At 40.9% G+C, this 16430-nt stretch overlaps 1 protein-coding gene across 7 annotated transcripts in view; it reads right to left on the bottom strand.

Annotated features, from left to right (window-relative positions):
* ESRRG (estrogen related receptor gamma) overlaps positions 1 to 16430 on the bottom strand; it is a 640719-nt gene that overhangs the window by 391719 nt on the left and 232570 nt on the right. The window contains exon 1 of one of the 7 annotated variants that reach the window (XM_017949512.2): positions 14410 to 14924. The exons of the other annotated variants lie outside the window; for them this stretch is intronic. The gene's annotated coding sequence lies outside the window, so the exon portion shown is untranslated. Of the gene's footprint in view, positions 1 to 14409; positions 14925 to 16430 lie in introns of those variants that run through there. 7 annotated transcript variants of the gene reach the window in all.

Here is a 16430-nt window from a genome sequence, read left to right as displayed (position 1 = left end):
TTTTCTTGAACAACGCTGTCTGCCGACAGATTATAACATTATAAATTCACATGCAAATTTTATGAAATGCTCTACTGTTATCATCTTTATTAGATTTTTTTATATTCTCTTAATCCTTTTCATCATTTAATAGCTCAACAAGTAATGGAGTTTTAGTAAAACGGTGCAGCTTATTACAATCAATCCTGTGGCTGAATCTCTCCTTGATGCTCAACTAATGAAACTTATTTTTCTCCAGAACCTCAAATAGAAAATCCTTTCCTTTGCATACATACGCATGCATGGGGAAGTGCATATGCACACACACATGCACACTTATACACACATGCACACACACACGTATGAGCAGACACATGCACACATACATTTTAGGTGGTTCACTTATGATCTGGAAGAATAAGCCTGCTTTCATCTTAAGAAGCCACATCAGCTCGGCAACAGCCACTTGCTCGTGCTCATCAGTTTAGATCCTAGGCAGGACCCATACCACAGAGATAGCAAAACATGGGTCAACTAGCAGGTGTACTCTCAATAAAGTTTCCATCTTAGTCTCTTAGTGTTTATTTATGGAGACCTTTTTATAGGAGGCAGAGGAAATAAAGTTATCAAGAAAGAAAAGGAGGTTTTTAAGAAAAACAAATATACTAAGTGTGGTGCCCACATTTTTTTTTTTTTTTTAGATGTAGTCTTGCTCTCTTGCCCAGGCTGGAGTACAGTGGCACCATCTCAGCTCCCCACAACCTCCGCCTCTTGGGTTCAAGCGATTCTCCTGCCTCAGCCACCCAAGTAGCTGGGAGCTGGGACTACAGGCATGTGCCACCAGGCCCGACTAATTTTTGTATTTTTAGTAGAGATGGGGTTTCACTGTGTTGGCCAGTCTGGTCTCGAACTCCGGACCTCGTGATCTACCTGCCTCGGCCTCCCAAAGTGATGGGATTACAGGCGTGAGCCACCATACCTGGCTGGTGATCGCTTTTAAGCAAGTAGATTCTTTGTGAGCAGATATTTAAATTTGAAGTTATATAATGAATAAAAGAAAACATTACTTAATGGAAAACTTAGTTTCCCCCTTATGGCATTCAGATAACTAGAACATAATGTTAAACTCTGATCTTAGAATATGATACTTTAGGGGCAAATATATCAGGCATGTCCACCAAGAAGGAGACCCTCTCCTTAGAGATCTGTTTATTTTGCAGTTTTAAGGGGAAAGGGCATACTTTCTGATTTTTGGTCCCTGGAGCCCTAGATTTCTAGTAAAAGCATTGACTTCTGAAGGTTCCCTACAGCGTTTATATATTACCTCTCCCGGGGGAAAGAAAACTAGCCTCTATGTAACAAAAAATCATATTATGGGGAGTTTAGCTGTGGTATTTCAAGCTATGAGGAAATATTTCAGTTCCTTCTATCCTCTTTATGGAAGCTAAAGTGGATGTTGGGGTTTGGAGGACCTCAGTTCATGCAGGCTGAGTCTGTAGGATTTGTTTTGAACCAATTTATACCAATGGTCTAGAAGGCAAAGAAAGTAAGGAGAAATTAAATTCAGCGAAAGGACGAAGCAGTGGCAAGCTGATCTATGGCAATGAACACAGCACTGTCCTCACATACTTTAACAGCACTCAGCTATTACAGCAATTACAGCCAGCATATCTGAATTATTTAATCGTCCTCTCCACCACCCGCCCTGCTTGGCACCTATAGAACCAGAATAAAAGCCCAACTCCTCCCCCTACTCTTTGCGTTCTTAATATATGATGGCCAACCTTGCCTTGTTTTAAGGTGATTTTCTTCAAATAAAGGTTACCATGATCAGTCATTAACCATATCCAGTTTCTACCCACAAGAATAAAGTCCAAATTCCTTAGCTGCACATTTAAGACTGCTCACAATCTGGTCCTAAGCTACCCTTCCAAACTTATGTTCAGTGATTCCTTTTGATATGTACCAGACTCAACAAACTATTTGCTATTTGTTGAAACAAAACAAATATGGGACCAGCTTCCAAGCTTTTGTTCATGGAGTCCTTGATGCCTAGAATGCTCCTCCATCCATTCTGTTTCCTTTAACAGCATGTATTGAGCAAACATTCTGCCAGGCAATATCACAGATAATGGAAATCTATTGGTGACCAAATAGACACAGTTCCTGAATGGAGGGAGCTTACAATTTACTCAACATCTACACCATCTTTTGAGGCTCAGCAAGAATTACTCCATTCTATATCAGATAAGACTGAAATTCCAGTGTCTAATGTAGTGCCAGGGCCCCAGGAGGCACACAGGAATAAATAGGAGCTTTAAGGATATAAATAAAATGAACTTTAAAGATAAATCATGAAAGAATTATGTTGCTATTAAAGAAATATTCAGCCCTCCATTCATCCAGTTGACTGTGTCATTTGTCCTAGACAAAGTGTGTGGCAAGCAGTAAGCCATCAATACATCTTCTTTTAATTGTAAACAGGAAAGGACATATTTCCTTCCTTCAAGGAGCTTAAAATCTTACAGAAATGTATAAGATGTAAACACACAGTCAAGAAATACATACTGGGCCGGGCGCGGTGCCTCAAGCCTGTAATCCCAGCACTTTGGGAGGCCGAGACGGGCGGATCACGAGGTCAGGAGATCGAGACCATCCTGGCTAACACAGTGAAACCCCGTCTCTACTAAAAAATACAAAAAATTAGCCGGGCGCGGTGGCAGGCGCCTGTAGTCCCAGCTACTCGGGAGGCTGAAGCAGGAGAATGGCGTAAACCCGGGAGGCAGAGCTTGCAGTGAGCTGAGATCCGGCCACTGCACTCCAGCCTGGGCGACAAAGCGAGACTCCGTCTCAAAAAAAAAAAAAAAAAAAAAAGAAATACATACTGAAGTATGTATTTCTACATATATACTGAAGTATGTATTTCTACATACATATTTCTAAGTATTTAGAAATACATACTAAAAAGCTTATTGGAAAAGCAATGTTGGCAAGGAAAATGACAGGCTGCAAAGTAAAAGAAATGTAAATTTTATTTAGTGACTGCTCCTAAAAGGTGTATTTGAAGGAAGGCTGCTTCACCATTACTAAGGGAATCGAATGTATCAAACTACAGGAATGAAAACTAATTTGAAATTATTTTCTAAATGCAATGTAATGTTTGATTCAATTAAAAGAGATGCTATGATTTGGAATTGAGTCAAAACAACACATTATTCAATGGTTCTGGAAAGGCTTTTTCCAAAATGCATGTTGGCTTCAGTGTATGGAAATGTTGACCTCCTGACCTGGAACAGAGGCAAGTGATTTTCATTATGTTTATACTGTGGATTTTTCTCATCTCTAATCCTGGTTTGCCAAATTGAGTATTCTGGTCCGATTATAACCTATGTTCTGCTTGACTGTGGATCATCCTGCAAAAGCTATAACTATGGGTCAGATCAGGAAACTATGACCTGGTAGTGAATTTCATTTCACAGACTCGGGAGCCAAAATATACACAGTCTTAAAAAAATAGATGCCTTAAAGCCAATGCTCAATTTCTCTTTTAAAGGTCTTTGGTCACTACTCCCTGAGTCAGGTAATTTGTCCTGTAAATATTCTGAAAGAGTCAGAATCAACGAGACAAACACAAAATGAACCACGCCAGCCAGGTCCTATGGTAGCTGGAGTGAATCATCTATATTTACACAGCCCCTCAACCAAATGCTTGGGTAGAGTAGCTGTGTTTATTTCTCCTGGGCATCTAATCTCTTTATTAAGTTTGTTGTCTTTACAGAGGAACTAGCAGGCTATAACTTAAAGGCTCTCCTCTTTCTCTCCTAGCTGAAAATCTTATTTTTAGAAAGAAGAAAAGATGAGGGAGCTGGGGACTTGCGAAAGAGGCAGTGTGGGGAGGGAGGAGGAAGAGAGCGATTACTTGCCAAACCAGCACATGTTCACCAGAGAACACGGTCAAGTGGTCAGGAGCAGCACTGATGTTAATTAGCAATGAAATGAGGAATGAACCAGCATTAGCCCCTAGACTAATCAATGGGAAAATCACTCCAAGCAGCAGCTTAATGAAGTAGTATGCAGCTATTTATTTTTAGTCTGTTTTATCCTGATTCCTCCCCCATCCCCATTAATTTTTTTAAAGAAGATTTAAATTTGCTAAAATATATTTCTTTTCAAGTCTACTATAGCTCTGATTTATGTATTTCTATTATAATTCCCTATACTTACTTTTTTACAGTTTGTATGGACAAACCATGCAAATTGGGCTGGGGGGAATAAACCCTTGCACCACGCCAGAACTATGCTTTTTTCTTTTTCCCATCTTTAGATAAACATCCATATTAGTTTTATTTTCTAAAACACCACTGCATTTCCTTCAAGTGTAAAATAGAGCTAATTTTTTAATAAGTGCACTGTGAATGAAATACTGTTGACAGCAAATAAGACCCTGTCACAATTCCTTTCATGTGTGAGGAAAATTACTTAGAAAATTTTTGCTTGTTTCATACTTTTAAAAATATGACTGTCATCCATCTAAGAGCAAACTCATAAAACCTATTAATTAAGACCTATTGATCTCTGGGATTTATTGATAGAAGGCACATCATGACATATATGGGGATCCAAAACTAAAGGGCCAATTAGGGTGAAAAAATCTTTGTCATTTTATCAGGATGGTGGACAAACAGGGTAGTCAGTTTAAACAGAGTCTCTCTTTGAGAATTTTTTCTTCAGCTCTAATTGGAAGATAAAATTTTCCTCTGAAGGATACAAATGTTCTTCTACCTTAGCAAGTTCCAATAAACTAAAGAGACTTCTCAAATGAGCAAATATTATTCACAAATCTGGAATCAGGCTTAGAGTCAACTTTTCCTTCTAATGATGGAGATGTTAGTGAAAGCACATTCACTAACTATAGTCAGACTGACCTGAATGAAAATGTGAGTTATAGGGCAAGGGAGGGCAAGGAAAAAAAAAAAAAAGGAACCAAAAAGAGATCTTATATCATACCTCTTTGTATTTTCTCCTTCCCTTTTTTCTATTTAATAATTTGACAAGTGGCAGCATTCCCCCATCATACAGAAAAATTAGTGTTTGCAGTGAGTTCAAATGGAAATCAGAACTTAACCATAAAAGACACAAAAATAGGTTTCCTTGCTTTCTTTTTAACTACAGATTCAAAATCCAAAGTAAAATATGAGGCTTCTCCTTGTACTCATTCGTCTACCAAGTCCAAGTATGAACACTGACTTTATTTATCCCAAGGGTAAGAGTATATGAATGATTGGTTTTTCACATCACATCGAGACCAATGACATATACACAAATTCTCTTCCAAATAAAGTTTATGCAAACCTTTACTCATATCTGAAAAAAAAGAGGCTAAAATTTTAACAGATCAATGCTGAGGGTCATTGCTATTAATCGGGAGGAAAGAAGAACTACTCATGTTACTGGAAACATCTTCTGATTACTTGGCCTGAGCATCGCGACTCAGGGCCATTGCAATTTTTCAAGCATATTTTCCATAGAATTAAGTATCTTGAGAAAACAAAAACACAAACACAAAAACAAATTCACTGATAAATGCAAACCTGGGAAACAACAGCACTCAGGTAATCCCCTTTATTGGTTGATTTGATAGCTCACGGAAATCGAAACAAAGCACCCAGTACTAGAACACCAACAGCTGGTTGGGAAATTGCCACAGATTGTTTGGGGGAGCTGCAAACTAGAGATAGGCAATGAAAAGGTTAGAAATGATAGTTAAAAAAAGACAAATTACTCCAAAGACCGTATTCTTTAAATCGCTGAAGCAAAACATGTTTATTCGATTTGTTTGTATGCCTATTACAAAAATGCTACTTTGGGATTCTAGGAACCCAGTCTGTCAATTTTTCAGTTTCTGCACTTTCATGGTTGCTTAGAGCTGTTTAATGCAAATACACTTCCAATAAGAGATTTCATGCCCCTAAATTACACCCAGTTAAAAGCGAATGAAAATGTAAGGTAAATAACTATAATCAGCCATATTATCTTTCTCTTGGCACCTCTCACTTTACAGGCATATTTAAAGACATCTCTTGGGTCCTATCCTTTTTAACAAGCAGCAGCGTATTTCCTGGAATATTACTTAAGATGCTGTGCAGTGAACATTACACAGGTTAAAATGTTACCTAGAGACCTAGAAAGAATTGCATCTGTTGCAGAGCCATCTTTTTTTGCCACATTTTGGAATGTCTGAGAAGATGAAAGGGCATTTGCTGTGGAGGGGATGAAAAGAGATGAGAAGAGTTTAAGTTTGTCTTTTATGTTTAAGTTCATTGATCAGCCGTTGTGAAGAGCACGGAAGTTTGAAAAGTAACCCTGGGAAGAAATGAATGAGGAGGAAAGAAAATGTACAAATGAGAAGGACCCAATGGATTTGCCATACAAAGTACCTCTGAGTAAAACCACTAAATTACTCTTGGGGTTGTGGGGAATTGAGATGCCACTGGCCATTTTTGCCTTAGTTAACCTTTTCTGGGGTCAGTAGTTTCTCAAACATCAAATGTGCCTAAGGATCACCTTGTGAAGTCTTTAAGATTCAGAGTCCTGAGCCACCCTGAGAGATCTGGATTAAACAGATCAAGGAATCTGCATTTTTAACTAGCACTGCCAGTGAGTTTGTGGACTACACTGAGAAAATGGCTCCACAATGTTAAAAGCACACAAAGTTTTAAAAAATGACAAATGCCATTTCAAACAGACTTACAACCCATTCATATAGGCTTTCCCTGCAAAGTACACAGTTTTGACTTATAATCAAGCCTACAGGAATATAATTAGCAAGGGAGCAAAGGAGAGCAGGAGATTAGAAGAAGAATCAATAAATGGCTCAAATATGTGAAATAACCTTGTTCATCCAAAATACAGGATGGTGTCGTTCTAACTGTCATCGTAGGGTTCAACTGCCTCAGTTCAAATTTTAGGAAAACTGGCAATCGTTTATTTTGCAGGGGGCACAATTTCTGAAGAACCCAGTCCTTTAAAAAAAAGGGAGCTGTCACCCCACTATTGAGAGAGCAGCTACTAGCTCAGTATTGGTGTACCCAGAGGGGCAGCCTGGCAGCCAGGAAAAGGAAGGTGGGTCTATGTACTGTCCCATCCTGTCACCCTTTATCAGTGAGACCTTGGGCAGGGCCTGGCTCATTTCCTGGCACACAATAGGCTTTCCTCATCTGCACAATGAGTATGCACCCACATGTTAAACCACCACTTCGCAAATTACGAGGTTGAAATGAGATAATAACGCTGTGTCCTTAGCATAGAGACTGGAACGTGAGAAGTGCAGGGGGAAAAAAATCAGATCTGATTTTAGTTTTTTAGTCAAACTAAGCAAGAGGACTTACATTTCAGCAACTCAGTTTGCACCATGAATTTCTCCACTCAATTTATGAGAATTACTATTCCCTTGAAGTGACTTAAGGAATCATTAGGATTTGGCAGTGGAACGTAGGACTCATTTCATATACCATTACCCTTAAGCCAAGACTACTATAAGAAGTTGGTACGTGGCCAGGCACAGTGGCTCATGCCGTGTAATCCCAGCACATGGGAGGCCAAGGTGGGCAGATCACTTGAGGTCAGGAGCTCGAGAGCAGCCTGGCCAACATGGTAAAACTCTGTCTCTACTAAAAATACAAAAGTTAACTGGATGTGGTGGCAGGTGCCTGTAATCCCAGCTACTCGGGAGGCTGAGGCAGGAGAATCGCTTGAACCCAGGAGGCAGAGGCTGCAGTGAGCTGAGATCACATCATTGCACTGCAGCCTGGGCAACAGAGCGAGACTCCATCTCAAAAATAAATTAATTAATTAATTAAAGAAGTTGATACGTTATGTTACACCATTGACCAAGAGGTAGTCACAGCTTTTATACCCTGAAAGTGCATTTGGATTTAATGATCATTTAGTATTTAGAATTTTTCCATAGAAATCAAGTAATCAATGGAGCCTAGGTTTCTAGGTCACCGCACCACAGCTACAGAACACGAAAGTAAATGAACTATTGCTTTTATGGGAAAATATGTCTATGGAATACTAAGATACATTTTCTTCTACTGTTGTCCCAGGTGGAAAGGAAATCTTAGCCAGGCAGTAGAGAAGGCCACCCAGCCCCAGTCTCTTCTGCTCAATACACTCCCATTAGCTCAAGTGCCTCAGGAGTAGAACAGCACATTCTCTCCTCTGGCAGGATCCTGAGTCACAGGCAGGACTAGAAACATCTCCTAAGGGTCTCAGGAGAAGTAGTAACTGGGCGTGACTGAGTGATCATCTGTACATATATTCTTTAAAAAGAAGACATTTGGGCTCTTTTCAGGAAATGAATGGCTAAGAAACTTTATAGATAATGAAAAGAAAGTTTCAGGGCTAAGTACTAAAGACACCTGGACTTTGTTTCTGAATTACTACTTGACCACTGTCATTAATGGTATAATCTGGGACACTTGGAATTTAGTCTTTGAATAAATATTGGTATTAGTGTTAAACTTTATAGACAATGTTGACAGTGTTTATATTCTTCCATATCATTGAGAAGTGATTTAAAAGAAATGCATTTATGCCATATTTCTACTCTTCGTCCACTAATTTTAGCCTTGACAACAAAGACTTTGAAACAATCTCAAAGGCATTGGATCATCTACTTAGGGCCACTGAAGATGAGGAAGAGAAATGCTTCATTTATGTTTTGCAATCCTAGGACGCTTAGGAGATCATTTTGGAATTTCCCCTGGAACAGAATGTCTGCTAACATTCCTCTCTGACTTCAACATGTGAACACTGAAAAGTAATCACCAGCCATGGTGGAAGTTATAAGGGCTCTGCATAAGCCCTCTTGCAGCCTTGTTCCCCATCTGCATACAATGCAGTTACAGATCTCACATGGCACATACAGAAGCTGTCAGAGATACTCGTATGATGCTAACATTGATGTGCTTATGAGGGAAGACAGGGAATGTTTGGCTAAAATCTAAACAAAAGATGGGTGACAGAAGCAGCAGAAGCCAATCAGCCCACCAAGAAGGTGAGTCTGGCAGATGCTGGCAGCTACAGAGGCCCAAAAGGTAGCTGGATTACCTGCCAAGTCTCTGGATGTGGAGCCATAACACACTGCTTCATCTGAGTTATGTCTTATGCCTAAGGCTTGTACATCAGAATCACTCACTGTATATCACAATGCACTAGACAGGTGTTTTCCTCCATCCCTTGCTTTTGTAAATTCAACAATTTTGTCATCTCTATATGCTATCACGAAACTGCTTTAAAAAATCCAAATTAGAATTTTTACCCTACAGAATCAGGAGCTTTTATAACCTAATTATAAAAGATTTAAATAATAAGGCATGGAAGTGTTTGTTGCACTTGCTATAGACTTCCATCATCAGGAGCTACAGAGAAGAGTCAAAGAAGACAAGTTATCTCAAATAACATGCCAGTGCTCCTGGGCTGACAACTCACAAATCTGGAATTTTAGAGCTTTGCCAAAGACAAATAAAAAACCCCAGATATTCAGGTTTGATTCAGGATGCTTACTGCTTCCCCAGAAGCATGGGGGAAGATATCGCCCACTCATGTTGGTGTTCAGACTGCTGACATTGGAAAGCTCCCAGAATAAAGCAGTAATGGGAACACTCCCTGAAGCAGATAGAGAATTGAGCAAAATTATATCTAGTGTGTGGATGCAAGAGTGTGTGTGTATTGTTTGGTCTGTTAAGGGGGGCAAGAATTTTCACCTAGTGTATAAATTTAATCCTAAGCTATGCACCATATTACCTCAAACTTTTATATGAAGAGTCAGTCTCATGATTTCTCTCTTGGTCCCAAATCATAAGGACCTTGACACTTTAAGGAGTGGACCAAGGGTAGATTATATAATAACATTTTAAACCATGGCAGCTTGATCCCCTTTAGTTACACTAAGGGCTCACAGGTAATCATAATACATTTACTATATCTGTATCTTTAAATTGCAAAGTGTACACTGGAGAGAATTCCAGGACATGTAACCATATCCAGTTCTCGTGAATCTCAGATAATGACTATGAAGAGAAATAGCAGAAGTTAGAAGTGCACTAAGGGTGTCACATTGCCAAGTGAAATAAGCTTCTAGAATATTCATGCAGGGAGCCCAAATTTCTCACTTGCTAGCTCCCAGCTGTCAAACCAGAGGAAACTGAAGCTAGACTATGAGAAGCAATCTCAGATTCACTGCTGCTGGGGGTTGCTTCTTAACCCTGTGATGATGTATCTATGTTAACAAAACATGATTGGAATTGAAAAACTACATGGAGATGGGTTGGGAGAGTCAAAAACTGCATCTACCTTGTTGTGTGCATGGTGGGCAGGGGTTACAGAATGGGTACAGAGTCAGTCAGAAGCTACAAAAGTCCTTGGGAATGTATGTGGTCCCCCAAGTAAAGAATTACAGAGAATTAATCCCCCCTTCTCAACTTCCTGACATATAGGATACTAGATCTGATTTTAAGAGATCCTTCTCAGTATGTAACTCAAGTCACATCCTGTCTTTCCATTTTTACTTTTTCCTTTTTGAGACAGAATCTTTCTCTGTCTCCCAGGCTGGAGTGCAGTGGCGTGATCACAGCTCACTGCAGCCTCAACCTCCCAGACTCAAGCAATCCTCCCGCCTCAGCCTCCCAAGTAGCTGCGACTACCAGTGTGTGCCACCACATCTGGCTAACTTTTCAAAGTTTTTTTTTGTAGGAACGGGGTCTACCCTATATTTCTCAGGCTGGTCTCATTCCTGGGCTCAAGTGATGTTCCCACCTTGGCCTCCCAAAGTATTGGGGCTACAGATGTAAGCCACCACACCAGTCTTCTCCCATCTTTCTAATGTGTACCTGCATTCTCTTTAGCAGTATAACTGTATTCTTAAAACATAATCAGTGGCAAAGTGCCTACCAATACCTCTTTTATTTTTTTCAGGGACAGGGTCTGACTCTGCTGCCCAGGCTGGAGTGCAGTGGCATGACCATAGGTCATTATAGTCTCCTGGCTCAAGTGATTCTCCTGCCTCAGTCTCCGAAGTGTCCGGGACTACAGGTATGCACCACCATGCCCAGTTAATTTATTTTTTATTTTTACTTTTTTTGTAGAGACGGAGTCTCACTATGTTGCCCAACCTGATCTTAAGCTCCTGGCCTCAGGTGATCTTCCTGCCACCGCCTCCCAAGTTGCAGGAATTACAGGCAGGTCAATACTTCCTTTTTACATCTGAAGTTCATCTACATGATCTTCTCAAGCCGTCTCTCCCAACTGCTATTTCCTAAGTTTCTAATTTCTGAATCATCTCTTTATTCTCTATAACAATTCTGTATGGCGGTGCAGGTGGCTCTGACATTGAAAATGATGAGAATCTGCTGGGTGCGGTGGCTCATGCCTGTAATACCAGCACTGTGGGAGGCTGAGGCAGGCAGATCACCTGAGGTCAGGAGTTTGAGACCAGCCTTGTCAACATGGCAAAACCCCATCTCTACTAAAAATACAAAAATTAGCCGGGTGTGGTATTGGGTGTCTGTAATCGTAGCTACTCGGGAGGTTGAGGCAGGAGAATCCCTTGAACCTAGGAGGCAGAGGGTGCAGTAATCCAGATCGTGCCACTGTACTCAAGCCTAGGCAACAGAGTTTCAAAAAAACAGAAAAAAACAAAAGGAAAAGGAAAACAATGAGAATTATTTCTGCCTTCATGACAAAAGAGAGGAGAGAAACCACCAAGTCTTTTCTGTTCATGTTCCCACATGTTGCCCACAGACTCCTCGATGCTGGACCCATTCCTAACATCTTTGAGAGTTCTGCAGTGAGCTGGTAAATAGTCCCATCTCTTCTGAGACTTCCACCAGCTTAGGAAGCATAAGAGCTTCTGAAATGGCTATGCAGATCCACACTGAACACAACACTAATGGCTGAAACGACACTCAATTCCTAGGCTGCACTACCTCACGGAACATGCTGATCTATTACATGACCACATGTAAAGCATTGGATCTGCCAGCCTTTTTAGTGGCAGTTCTTTACTGTTGACACATTTGGTCTGTGGTTCACAGTGACTGCTGGCCAACTGAACTCCATCCTGTTTGCACGTTCCCACTTGATGAAATAGTACAAGGCTGTCATTGTTTCATCAAGCATTTATGAATGGCCTTTGTGTGAAAAGCACAGTGCTGGGGTTACTTTCATAGCCCAGTTTTAAGGGAACACCTGTGCATAATTGTATACATGTGTTTGTTTGCGTGTGTGTGTGTGTGTGTGTATACATGTTTCTCTGAGCTTTGTAAAACATACCTGGAATCGTGTACACTGTTATTCTCTTAGTCTTTGGTGTGTCCCAGGCCCATGTCATCTAGCATAGACTGCCAGTGCTACATAATGCTGCACTGCAGGGAATCCCTGTCATGGGAAATGACTACACCATTACCCAGAATGTTATTCTTCATGGAGTGCTTTTTGAAAGACCATGACTCTTGTAGCACCGGGCCAAACTCTTTTTCAAGCTAAAAGGCACCTAGGTAAAGACAGCCATGTGTGTTTGTGTGTCCATGGCTGTATGTGCATATATATGTGTGGCTGTGAGTGTTCAAGTGTGTGTGTGTGTGTCAGGGGACTATGGAGGAAAGAATGGAAAGAACGAGATTATAGGTCTGTGGCGATCTGGTTAGAATCTGATTGCTCAGCTGTAAGGAATGGAGGGTGTGAACATGATTCACAGAGGAAACAGCAGGCAGTGGAACCCTGTACAGCTGGTCCCTGCTGGCCTATATACTCAGGGGATAGACTGAATCTCATTTGGAGAAATACCCAGAGATGCAGAAGAGAAAAAAAAAAAAAAACTCTGAAGAGTAAGAAGTGCCTTGGGGAATTGAGGATGAGGACAGTGGATATCCTGGTTAAACTAAATGCCCCTGACATGCCATCTACACCAACCACCCTCTGCAGCTCTGGCAGCATGCTACCAGGTACGGATCATTATTTGGTTAAAAAGACAAGAGGTAACTCTCTGCAGGATCCAATTTTGTTCTTGCTTGGACACTTGAGCATTTGTTTTAAGGAGGACACACAAAGCCCGGGGCACAAGAGGGAGGAGGCAGTGGGCTTGATTCAAAGAGCCTGGGTTCACATCTCCACTTCGGTGAAATCCCTGAACCTCTTGATAATTCAGTTTCCTTACTTGCAAAACAAGCATAGTGACCGTACCTACCTTGCAGGGTTGCTATGAGTATTAAAGATTATTTCAAAAATGCCCCTAGCACAAAGGGACTCAGTAAGCAGTAACCTCTGAAAATTCATCAGAGGGCTACAAGTTTTAGTATGGTATTCACTGCAGCTGCAATCATCACCCCCCAACTGATAATTAGTGAGATAATAATTTCTTAATTCTCTAAACAAGATAAACAACAACAGACCCTCACAGATGACATAGTGAAACTGACATTCCTCAAATAACTCAGAGGGTTCTACCTGCAGATGTGATAATTCTGCAAGATACAAGTAGCTTAATCAAACCTTCTGGTAAACTTCAAAGTTTAGGGGATATTCTGGATATTCTGGTAAATGTAGTGTGAGATTGCTAAAATTAAACAAAGTCATTAAAAAGCGCACTTAGCGTCTGTTATAAACAGAAACAGCTTCTTTTCTCCCAAAGATACTTATATTTTTCCCCCTTCTTATCTCTTTACTGCTGGGAACTGCTGAGCTTAACAAAGTAAACTTGGCTTTACTTATCAGAGTGAGCTCAGGAAGCCCTAAGAGGAGGGGCAACACAAACACCCGAGAATGAGATGTTCAACGAGAAGCCCGGAAAACAGCTTTCCGCCAACAACTCTCTGGCTGTGGCGTGATCATTAGGCGGGTTCAGATTTTAGAAACACAAATGGGTCATCTGAATTGTATGTGACTGCAAACCCCAGCCATTGCCTGGAAGTCTACAACAAGGCAGGCATTCTGAGGTTCGAAGCGGTTGCTGAGATCTGTGCATTGAACAGTGATATGAAGAATGCACGAAACAGAAAGTTATCCCCTTCTGAACTGCCCAAGGAAAATTCCACACCCAAAATGAGATTAAGGGCCCAGTGCAGATAGGGCAACTTTTCAATACCATGCAACACAAAATAGCATTTTATTTCATTCAAACTAGAATGGTTTCAGAATTCTTGTGAAAATCCAACATAGGCTGAATTCTCCTTCATACTATATGTAATGAAAGATTAACCGAGCAAATTAAAGATGCAAGGAATACTACAGGGACGGAACTTCAGTAAACCTTAAGACTTTCAACACACTGTCTGCAAGCAGATACTCCGGCTGCCCATCACACACAGAATACATTGTGCACGCCTTACTGGGGGCGACAAGGCTGAATGCAATCGGGTCTGAGCTTACCTGCCAGTCTCAAGTCTAGACACTCCTTCATTCACTAGGCTCCAGTCGTGTTGCTTTTGTTTTCCTGTTCTTTGAACCACCCCAGCTCATTCCCACCTCCAGGCCTTTGCACTTGCTCTCCTGTCTGCCAAGAACATTCCACCCTCAAATCTTCACAGGATCAGCTCCTCCTCCTTGTTCAGCTCTCAGCTCAAAGGTTACCCCTTAAAGTTCAACCCTCCTCTGACTGTTCAGTTGTTCTCTATCATATCCTCAGTTTATTTTCCTCCTACCACCACCCTCTAGAATTCTGGACAGTCCTCTTTGTATATTTACGTAATAACGGAACACCTCTGTCAGACATTAAGGTCTGTAAGTGCTGGGGCTCTGTCTCCTCGTCACCATTGTAGCTTCAGGGTCAGGAGCAGAGTTCGGAAATTAGATTCCCAAAAATATTTATTAAAGGAAAATGAATTACAAAATATCTAATATACCTGTTAAAGAAATTTCTTTCTTCTTCTTCTTCTTCTTCTTCTATTTTTTTTTTTTTTTTTTTTGAAACAGGGTCTCACTTTGTCACCCAGGCTAGAGTGCAGTGGAGCAATCTCAGCTCACTGCAACCTCCAACCTCCGCCTCCCAGGTTCAAGCGATTCTCTTGCCTCGGCTCCCGAGTACCTGGCACTACAGGCATGCGCCACTATGCCCTGCTGATTTTTGTATTTTTTAGTAAATACAGAGTTTCACCATGTTGGCCAGACTGGTCTCAAACTTCTGATCTCAGGCGATCCACCCACCTTGGCCTCACAAAGTGCTGGGGTTATAGGCGTGAGCCATTGAGCCCAGCCCTGTTAAAGAAATTTCTGAAAGATCTCTACCTAGAAACAATTTGAGGATATGCACAGTATGTACTGGTGATTAACAAAACATACTTTCTTAAACTTGACATTTCAGACATTTTCCTAGTTTGAACTAGCGAGCTCTCGGCCTTTCCATTATATATCCCCTCCATTCCATTTCATTGATCTAAACTGAAAGAGAAAAACTATCAAAATCTATATAAATATAATAAACTAAAATCAATGTGCTGGTGATAGTTTTATTTCCTTAGCATCATTGTGAAGCAGCAGAATATGCTCCTGAAAAAAATCTCAGTACCCAGACTAAGGTGGAGGGAGAGGCTAGATGGTGACTTGAACTCTCCCAACCCACATAATCCTCTAGCATCTACAGGCTATTTGGGCCTTTGTCCATCACACACATAGCCAGGAAAGCACAGCCTCAATTGAACAGCAAAGCCCTTCCGTGCCTCACCCTGGGGATGCTCTCTCCCTCCTACTTCCCTCCCTACCAGCCAACTTGCCTCATAGACTCCAAGACACATTAACATCCTGGAAGCAAAAGATGGGCATTGTGAAAATACACTTATCATAATGAAGAGATTAATGTCACACAGTAGTGATTGACCTGAATGAAGATTACTTCCTAGGACATGGGACCCAACACCTAGAAGAGAGAAAGCAAAGAAAGAATCCAGAGAATTTTTGCAATATTACCTACATCCAAATGACTAGTGTAGAACTTCTCTTTCCCTTTCTTAAAGAAGTAGTTCAATACATTGGTTCCCTTTTAATTTTTGTACATTTAGAGGTAAAGATCATGTTTCTAAAACAAGAAATGAGACAAAGTCCTAAGCATGAATTCATGCATAGCATCCAGAGGTGCTGCTCATGTTTTTTTTGTGTGTATATTGATAACTGTCTGCATGTGTGTATATATTTGTGTTTGTGGGTGTATATGGTGGGGATGTGTGTAGACATGTGCATTAATTTGGAACATTGAAAAAGTTGGGGTAGGACCTGTCACACTGGGAGAATCTCCAAGAGCTGGAATATTCTGAGTAGGTAATAGTCTATGTTGTAAACTGCTCATGCAGCAGGACTGAGAAAAAGGCATCGCCTGGCCACCGGCTGTTACTGACTCTGGGAAAATGAAAATACAGCATCTCTGCACCTGTTCACCTGATGGTGAAGGAAGGAAAAGC

The sequence above is a fragment of the Papio anubis genome, chromosome 1 (genome assembly GCF_008728515.1).
Source record: "Papio anubis isolate 15944 chromosome 1, Panubis1.0, whole genome shotgun sequence".
In the NCBI taxonomy this organism is placed as follows: Eukaryota; Metazoa; Chordata; class Mammalia; order Primates; family Cercopithecidae; genus Papio; species Papio anubis.
The sequence above is the reverse complement of the archived record's forward strand: the minus strand, read 5'-3'. Positions and strand labels throughout refer to the sequence as shown.